Source organism: Lutra lutra, chromosome 2 (assembly GCF_902655055.1).
Source record: "Lutra lutra chromosome 2, mLutLut1.2, whole genome shotgun sequence".
Lineage (NCBI taxonomy): Eukaryota > Metazoa > Chordata > Mammalia > Carnivora > Mustelidae > Lutra > Lutra lutra.
In genome coordinates, this window is record NC_062279.1 from 8537926 (window position 1) to 8548291 (window position 10366).

General features: G+C 38.6%; 1 pseudogene; it reads left to right on the top strand.

Moving 5' to 3' along the window:
- Positions 1–6830: 6830 nt before the first annotated feature.
- Positions 6831–9854, top strand: LOC125093957 (40S ribosomal protein SA-like; annotated as a pseudogene).
- The last annotated feature ends 512 nt before the right edge of the window (positions 9855–10366 follow it).

A 10366-nucleotide genomic window follows, 5' to 3' on the forward strand; every position in this document is an offset into this window, starting at 1 on the left:
CTCGTTACAGTGACCCAAAGCACTAGCTCTCCATCTCTTTTCTCATGTAAATAGTCTTTCACTTAGTTATACACATCCTCTTTAACTACGGAGTCAAGCAGATACAGTTTCTTTCGGCAACCACTCCTGTTGCTCTTGAGAACCTAATACGGGAATGATGAGAATTAATACTGCCTCCTGGAGATAATCGTGTTGGATTTTTGTCAGTGACTTAGTTCTGTTGTCTCCAGCGTTGGTCTGCTGCTGCTCTTTTCTCGTATTTATTCTTTGACTTATTCTTTCAGCAGTTGTAAAAATGATAGCGTATTAGCCACCAATAACTTTAAATCACATACAAAACTGGTAGAAACTTCTAAGTCATGTTGGGAAGGATAAGAGTTGTTAATTAGCCACACATAACTGTAAATGGTATACAGAACTGGTAGAACTTCTAAGTTATGTGGAGAAAGATAAGAGTTGTTAATTCTTTATATTCAAAAATTTAAATGCCAACAAATCGCTTTATCTAATTTTTCAGTAAAACATCATCAGAATTTTTAGCCTTTTTTTGGTCCCACACTGAGAGGACTTAATACTATAGGATTGATTGTAACAAAAATGTCTCAAAAGAAAGTTGGGACAGATTCATAAGCTGACACCAGAAGACAGATAACACTGTGAGAAAACATACAATTAATTTTTTGTTCTCTAGGAAAAAGGTAATTTTGTTTACTCTACAAACAATAACAGTAATAATTGTCTACAAATTTGTGTATCAAAATTGTAAGAGTTGAGCAGAAAAGAACCAATATTAGAGAGGGTACAAAGGAAAAAAGGCTCAAATAAAATTAAAATGATACATTTTTTTCAATATGCATCAGTAGCCATTAAAGCCTGACCCATCTGGAAATGTTATATATCTCCTAGTGTGTGGTGGTTAAACAAGGACACACGTATGTAAAAATTCATTGATCCATGAATTTAAGATACAAGCACTTCACTATGTTTGTAGTATCTCAAGGGGGAAAAGGTTGTTAAAAAAAAAAAAATCACCCAGCATTGCACCACGTAGGAATATATGCTCAATAAAAAACTAAAGATAGAAATCAAGTAATTTATATAAAAAAGATGGTTTCGTCCATGACATGTATAATGGCAAACTATTAGAAACATCTCAGATGCCATTATGAAGTTAATTAATTTTTATTTATCTGTATAATGGAATACTGTAGAGCTGAATTTATTAATGTTATTTTAGAGAAGAGTATTTAATGATATTTTCACAGAATATTAATCAAATCAATTTACAAAAATATATATAGCATATAATCTAAGTTTTTAATCCAAATTGATAAATATGTTAGGAAGAAGCAGACAAATTTCCTAGATGATCTACATGGACTTTTAATAATGCAATAACTTTGGTGAGGTTACAGGCACTTGTTTTCTTCTTTGGCCTTCTGTGTGTTTTCCCGGTGTATTAAAAAAAATGATTCTGGTAGGAAAGTATAAAATGAATATCACAAATATGTTAGAAGACATCATTATTGCCTACTGTGTTGCTAGAAGAATTGCATTTCTGGCCCCGCCACTTCCGTCTGTGGGGTTAGCTCCTTCCCAGTGTATGTGGGTACCTGCCCTTCTCCATCTGGTCCAAGTGTGAGTAAAATAGTACTTTCGGGTGAGATACAGGAAAGTCGTTATAAAGTAAATATGGAAAAAAAGTTCTTTTTCAAAGGAATTTTAATATGTTTGACAATATTGTAGAAATATGTCTTATTCGTAAGATCATCAAAATAGTTTTATATCATCATCAGTGGCTATACTTACATCATTCTGTCTACATCTCCGAGTAATAATTTAGATATGCAAGACTGGCGTGGAAGAGTAAACCAACTTGAATACCGGCTCCCACCTGATGGCCACCTCACATTTGGGGGTCCCCCTCTGATCAAGAAGCACCCCACTTGGGCACCACAGTAGACATAATTCCTAAGATATCCATACTTAAAATAAAACTATATGGCCTAAACTCACAAGTTAAAAGATTTAGAGTTTGGATTTTGAAAGTTCCAGACATGGGTTCTTGTTTACAGGAAGACACTAAAACCTAAGTGTACTAAAAAGTTGAATGTAAATAGACACATTAGGAAAACACCAAAATAAAGCATTATGATGTGTTAAAGCCAGCTTAAAATAAACTACAAAACTGGAAGAGTGGAAGGGCTTATTACCTAATGATACATTCTTTTAACTAAAAGGATGTAGCAATGAAAATATGAGGCAAAAGTTAATAGAACTATAGCAGGAAATTCCTAAAAGATTGTAATTAAAACGTTTTCCTTAACAATTATTGACAGGTAGGCAAAGAACAGAATATCTCAAAAATACAGTCAACAAGGGTGAACCTCTAGAGTTCTCCTTCTAGTGATTTTTTAGATATATGTTTATCCTAATTCAAAAAATTTAAAAAATTGATCAGTACTAGGCTACAAAACCCTCAAATTTCAATACGTATGTTATACAGGATGTAATTTTATGAGTCCGATGTTAATCATGAACAGAAAAATAGCTTTGCTTTTTCAGCTCTCAGAACTCAAGAAAAATGCAATGCAGTAATAACCATCAGAGTCAAATGCCTTATTTTTGCTTGCTCTGTTTGTTTTGTTGCTGTTTATTATCACATTTTTCATAAATGAGAATTTTCATCTCTCCTTCTATTTGGGTATTGCTTGCTTTGTTACTTTACTACCCATTAACCCTCCCGAAGTCTCCCCCTTAAGTCTCAAATTGCTTTTCATTTTTAAATGGTAGGATAAGCCCTTAGGAGTTTATATTATCATTAAGATGGTTCCACTAGGTTTTGTGTTTAAAACCTCTGAGTTTGGGGCACCTGGGTGGCTCAGTGGTTAAGCCTCTGCCTTCAGCTCAGGTCATGATCTCAGGGGCCTGGGATCGAGTCCCACATCGGGCTCTCTGCTCTGCAGGGAGCCTGCTTCCTCCTCTCTCTCTCTCTGCTTGCCTGTCTGCCCACTTGTGATCTCTCTCTGTCAGATAAATAAAATCTTTAAAAAAATAAAATAAAATAAAACCTCTGAGTTTGGCTTTTCTGTGTCTTTAACATTAAAACAAAGCCAAAGGGGGGGAAAAATCAAAACAAAGTAAAAACTTGAGTTAAAGCAGTTACTTAAGAAAGTTAAGTAACTACAAATAGAACATCAGTGGATATTTATAATTGAAACCAATAATAGGGAAATTGGAAAGTTTACGAAAATAGATTTAATTTTTTTTTTAAAGATATTTATTTATTTGACAGAGAGAGATGACAAGCAGGCAGAGAGGCAGGCAGAGAGACAGGAGGAAGCAGGCTCCCTGCTGAGCAGAGAGCCCGATGCGGGACTCGATCCCAGGACTCCGAGATCATGACCTGAGCCGAAGGCAGCGGCTTAACCCACTGAGCCACCCAGGCGCCCCAAAAATACAGATTTAAAATCAATTCACAATTTTAAGCTTGAATTCTGCAAAGGTTGACTAAAAAAAAAGTTTGTGTGCGTGTGATATATGATTTCCATGATAAATGCTAGCATGGATTGCATGATTTAGTCCACAAAATAAGTTTCTTTCATTTTACAAGATCGAGCTTCTAGACGCAACTGCAGAGGAGTGATTAGCACTGCTTTGCCTCACTGGAATTACCCAAATACTCTTCTTATCCTTTGTTCCCAACAGTCTTTACTCTACTTATTCATTGCCAGCTGGAAGGTAAATGGGTCTATAGAAACTACTCTTAGAAGTAAATGGGAATTCATTGAGGGACACTGAGCTTTTCTGGCTGGTAATTTGCTTGATTAGTTGCATATAGCATATGTGTTCATGTTATTCTTAGATTTCTCTTGTGCATACTTTCAGATCATGTGTCCTTTTTTTCCATATGTTTCTTATCCTTATCCTTTCTTCTGCTTGGAAGGGAAAGGTTGCCTATGACAACTGAAGTTATGTTTTTAGTTCATTTATGTTATTTGCTTGAACATTCTTTTTTTCTTCCAGAATGAGGTGGAATCTGACCAAAATATATTCCTGCATCAGCCAAATGTCATCCTTACTTCTGTCCATTAAAAATTGTGGTTCGCTTTTTAAGAATCATTGCCAGAGGCCAAAAAAAATTTAAACTAGAATAATCTACTTTGTTTCAATCCAAAATCTCAAGATTGTTACTTTTCTAAATATATATTAAAAATGCTTGGGGGGTGTTTGTGTGGGTGTGCGCACGCGCGCGCGCACACACACACACACACACACACACACACACACACAGAGCATAGGCCCTAATCTGTGAGCACATATGCGTTACAAGAAAAAAATATATATATATTTAAATAGTTATATATTATACATCATAAATTATATGTTTACAAGAAAAAATTTCAAAGTCAGCCCTATTTTTGAAATTAAGACTGTCTCAGAAAAACAGGATATACATGTTCACAAACAGCTCTTGTAATTTAAACCTGCTTTAGCTTTTCTGTTTTTCTTAGCTCAGTTTTTCATAACGAGACTAGATACCCGCTTGAAATTTAGGGCACATGGTTTCAAATTCATTTTATTTTGTCTATGTTTAATACTAATAATATCCTCTATCAAAATGAAATCCTACAGAGTCAATGTGGAACTTTAAGAAAACGTGTATAATCCAGTGTTGCATGTGGTAACATGGTAACATATGTAGACCTTTGTGCTAGTTGTTAAGCCATTTTTCTGCTTCCACTCCTGCCTCGGGCACTCTGCTTTGTGAAGCTGAGGTTGGCGTTCTGTGGACCGCGTTTCCCTTGCACCAGTAGGGGGTGGTAGAGAGACAGTGGTAGGCTGGAAAAGGAGGGAACAATATGTTCCTGTTTGCCTTTTGTCCTGTCAGGGTCACCCAGCAATTCTCTCTTCCCTGCCAGTGGCAAGTTGATGGGTGAGCCAACACTTTGAGAATCCTCTTCAGCAGGCTTCCTAAGGCACATCAGCACCCGCTGGCTGCCTCGCCCTCCTCTTGGGTTTCAATCCCCCTCCATGGGCCTCTTCTCTAAGCTTCGGAGGCACCAACACCGGCCCAGTGGGGCGACCACCTCAGAGATCTGAGTCTCAGCTCCTGCAGTTTTCTAAGTTTTCAATCTCTTCTCCCTTCTCTCCAGATCTAGCAATAGCTGCAGGTAATTCCTTCTTGAAGTTATTATTTCTGTGCTACCCTACTATTTCCTTTATTGCCATTTCTCTTCTTCAATATCTAGTTAATAACTCTTGAAATTAAATTATCCCTAGCGAAATGAACGGTATACTTTCTGTTCCTTTACCCAGCACTGACATAAAGCCTTTTGTTCTCATATAGGCTCAGAACCTGTATCATTTCCTGAGGTGTAGATATTGTAACACCTACGTAGAACACATACATGTAATCCAGATAACACCTACATATGACATCCGAGTGTCAGCAAGCATTGTATGTATTTTAGGGGAATGAGCTTTTTGACAGAGGCTCTGAGACACATAATTTGGAAGTTAGTTGTAGTATATCTTTTAAGAGATTAGTTATAATTGAAAAGGGTATGCTCTAATCAAATCAACTCATTAGTGGAACCTGTTAGATATATTTAGATATGTATGTCATCAGAAATAAAAGTCACATTACAATATACAATTGAAAAACCTACAAATTCTGTTATATTTTGGCCATAAACACTGAGAAAGATTAGTGATTTATATAATATTAATTCTTTTTTCTCCTTTTAGCAACCAAAGCACATAAACAAAGATTAAGTTATAGTGATACAAAAATAACACGGAAATTAGGATGCCTACCATCAAACTTAATTTTTGAAATCTTTTTAAAGAGCAGTCTACACAATAAGAAAAAAGTCAATTAAAGTTAAAATTATACCATTTTCAGGGACACATTAACCGTTGGAATTTTCAACCATACAGTATTGATAAAATTGAAGAAATACATTGACTTAGCCCAGTGTATGTTTAATTTGCAAGGCATGTACCCAGCCCTCACCATGAACATGTTCTTTGTGTTTAGCCACCCCAAATCACGAGGTGTTGGTAATTCATCAACTGTCTAGTCTCTGACCATGCCACCAACTTCAGGCTCTGTAAAGTCAACACTGTGAATAGAAACTCAACATACTTTACATCATCAGTTCAGCCAGCGTTAGTAGCAGTGGAAAAAGCAACATGGAACCAGGGACAAAATGGGAATGTGTGGAAGTGGCTGATCGTTGCCTTATCCTTACAAACAGAACCTACGATGACAGAGTTCTCAGTTGTAGGACTATTTCCCAGATACACTTGAAGCTAGTTTTAACAATGTATCTAATTTCAGTTAATGAAGTGTAATCAAAAGTGTTTTGTGGTACTTCCAGGATGTTTAATTGGGAGGCAGTAGGTGGAAATTACACTTCTGGGTAAGATAGATTAGATAGCAATGGAACAGCACTTTTGCGGAAAATAACTATAAAATCTGGATAAAATACAGAAGGAAAATGTTTAATGGCAGTCAAGAGACAAAAAAGAACTGGGGAAAGGGAGCTGAAGAAAAACTGTCAGGAGTTCAGCTGAGTTGGAGAGAAGCTGAGCCGTCGGGTGTTGAATAGCTGATTAGAGCAACAAGCCAAAAATGAGAGAGTTAAACCTTAGTCACTTACTGAGAGGCTAAGAGGCGAAAACCAATGAAAATTTTGACTCCTTGATTCCATTTTCCTCCATGGAATGGTGCACCCTTTGAAAGTCAGGTGGATCAGTGCCAATGTGGGGGTTATCTCACAGGTGAAGGAGTCCTGAACAAAAGGCTCCCAAGTTTATGGACCATGGCGGTTGGGGTGAGGTAAGGGGAAAGCACCAAGAGCAGGAAAGTACTGGGGTGCTGAGTCATAGTGGGGGAAAGTGTGTTGGTTTCCCACTCCTCCCCTCATAAGGAGAGCTTGGCACAAATACCTGAGGGGATCTTGGCCCAAGGCCCAAGATTAAAAGATCTAAACATGAAGGCTCTGGGGTAGGTATTTAAATATGTGAGGGAACACCCAGGCAGAGGGGCTGAGTCCTTGACAGTAATTCCCTTCAGAGACTTTCAATGCATGGGCTGTGCCCCGAATTTGGTGTGAGGAGGGTAGCTTTCCTCTTTGAGGTCTGTCAGGGAAAGCCTTTGCAGTTGCCTATGACCAGGCCTGAGGAAGCGCATGGAGGGTTTTAATCAGGAGCCAGAATCTTGAGAGGTGAAATAACTTTTGCATCGGCTTTTACTCTGGGGTGAGTTGATGAGGCAGGTGCAGTGCGGAATCTGAGCTCTGAGCCACAGAGGAAGCTGCTGGAGGATAGAGGCACCAACAGTCATGGTCGAATTTGGCAGCCCCAAGCATGTGGCTAATTTTCCCCTGAAAATATTTGCCAAATCCTGGGCTATATGGGACAGAAGATTTAAAAGTTGTGTGAAAAGCATGACAGGGCTATCGACAGACTCGTAATTACGACAATGATTACAGTTTAGGACCTGAAACTGGAAGGGGGCCACGGAGAGGGTCCTGACCTCTTGGCTGAGTCCAGGTTATACTAGAATTATGGTAAGCATTAATGGGGCTACAATGCAGCCATGACTGGCAACAGTTCCTGTTAAGCCCCCATTGTTCTCACGTAGCAGGAGAAAGGTAAATACTATCTAGAGGAATGAATCAGGCCATAAGCAAGCCTCTGCAATCTTTTACTACAGAATAGTTAGTTATTAATAAAAACTGGTAGACTGCAAGACCAATGTCAAGATCAAAAATAAAATAAACAAAATAGAAGCAAGTTCACACATAATTGAAAAACCATTACCGCCTGACAAGGACCTCAGAATAATTATGAATAGTATATTATGATACTAGAAACAGATGAAAAGATGGAGATTTTGGTGGAGAATCGCCATCTCTAAAGGGAAAGAAACAGACTCCTACAAGTGAAGATTACTTATCAAAATGTTCTGTTTTAAATAAACAGTCTTTGAATAATGAAGGTTGGGAGAGACAGGATTACTGAAATTGACACGTTAGTACAAAATTTAATAATGAAGTACACAGAGAAAAAAAGAACATTAAAAATAGTACAGTGGTAGGAGATTTGTGAGATAGGAAAGGTCTAATATACATGCAATGGGAGTCCCTAAAGGAGAGAAGTTAAAAATAAGGCAGAAGCAATATTTTAAGAGAATTCTACAGAACATTGAACAGCAGATTAAGGAAGTTCTGCAACACAGGCAAGATAAATGCAGAGAATACCCCAAATCCTAATAATATTAATAAAAAAGAAACTACAGAGAAGCAAAGATGGTGAAAATGGTTAAGCAATCTGAGGGAAAGAAACGTTTCCTTCAAAGGAACAAGACCCACAGCTGGCTTCTCAAGAGGAACGACAGAAATTGTAAGCTAACAGAATTATATAGGTTGCAGAAAGATAACTACCAGTCCAGAAAATCATTAATCAGCAAAAGATCCTTTAAAAACAAAGTGCGTGTTTTTCAGAGGATTTACTGAGATGATTAAAAGAAACACTTAATGGTGTTCAGGTGGAAGAAAATGTATCCTAGCAGGGAAAATAGTAATGCAGTAAAAATGAAATACATCCTGGGATACTCAGGGGGCTCATTTGGTTAATTGTCTGCCTTGGCTCAGGTCATGATCCCCGGGTCCTGGGATGGAGCCCTCTGTCAGTCTTCCTGCCCAGCGGAGAGGCAGCTTCTCCCTCTCCTTTTGCAGTTCCCCTTGCTTGTTCTCTCTTTTCATAAATACATAAAATATTACAAAATATACATCTTAAAAATATACAGGAAAGTATAAGGGAGTATTGACTGTAAACAAAACAGTAGTGGTGGTGTCATGTTGATTTAAGTAACAAATCAGTGTTAAAATGCTTGACACCTGTCGGATGAACTACCCAGGGAGGGTCCATAAAAGTGTCGTTGTGCATTGCTGCTGTAACTTAAAGGGAAACTTTCATACTATCCGGAGCCCTGGATGTCCTGCAAGTTAAGCAGGAGGATGTCCTCAAATTCCTCACAGCAGGAACTTACTCAGGTGGCACCGACCTTGACTTCCAATTGGAACAGTACATCTACAAAAGGAAAAGGGATGGCATCTACATCCTAAATCTGAAAAGATTTATGCACGCTTCTGCTGGCAACTCGTGCCATTGTTGCCCTTGAAAACCGGGCCGATGTCAATGTCATGCCATCCAGGAATCCTGGCCGGTGAGCTGTGCTGAAGTTGCTGGTGCTACTGGAACCACGCCTATCGCCGGCTGCCCTGCTCCTGGAACCTTCCCTGACCAGATCCAGGCGGCCTTCCTGGAGCCAAGACTTCTGGGGGTTCTCAATCTCAAGGCTGACCACCAGCCTCTCACAGAGGTGCTTTAACCTCTGCCTACCAACACTCTGTGTAGACTCTCCTCTGCACCATGTGGACGTTGCTATCCTTTGCAACAACGAGGAAATTCACTCTGGTGGTGATGCCATAGAGGACGACCCGGGATGTTCTGCGCATGCGTGGCACTGTTTTCCCGCGAACCCCCATGAGAAATCATGCCCGGCTTTCTACTTCTGCAGAGATCCTGAAGACATCGGAAAGGAAGCGCAAGGCTGTTGCCTTGTGGTTGGTCACAGCCAACGAGGAATTTCAGAGTGAATGGACTGCTCTGGCTCCTGAATTCACCGCTGTCCAACCTGAACTTGCAGCCTGGTCTGAAGGCGCGGTGCCCTCTGTGTTGTAGTCAGCAGTTCCCTACTGAGGACTGGAGCGCTCGGGTCTGCGGCTCCCACTCCTCGGGCCCCCGGATGGGTAGGAACAACCACTGAGGGATCTTAACTGCTCTTCCACAAAGGCAAACAAAATGGAAATAAGGCTGAATGAGAAGTAAACACTTTCTAAAAAAGTAACAAAATAAAATACATTACAACGATTTTACCAAAGTTGAGAGGGGGTAAATTGAATTAAAATGTCTTTAGGTTCAAGTATAATTAGGAAGAGTGGTAAAAGCCATGATTTTTTTTTTTTTTTGGATTGTAATATGTCAAAATTACATGTAATTATGGTTATTACTAAAAGAGTGGTAAAAGTAAGTTTAACAATTTAATAGAACAAAATGGAATAATGAAATATTTTATCAGGAAAGAGGCAAGAAAGAAAAAGGAACATAAAACAGACTGATTAAATTAAAAACAGTGTGGTAGAGTAGATATGAATTAAGTATGTCAGTGTCAGTAATTATATTAAAAATTAATTAAATTCTCCAATTAAAAGACTAAGTGGCCAAGGAATACAAAGCCATGTGTTGTATGCTGGGTCACCATGTGAAGGGACCACATTTTTGGAGCTTT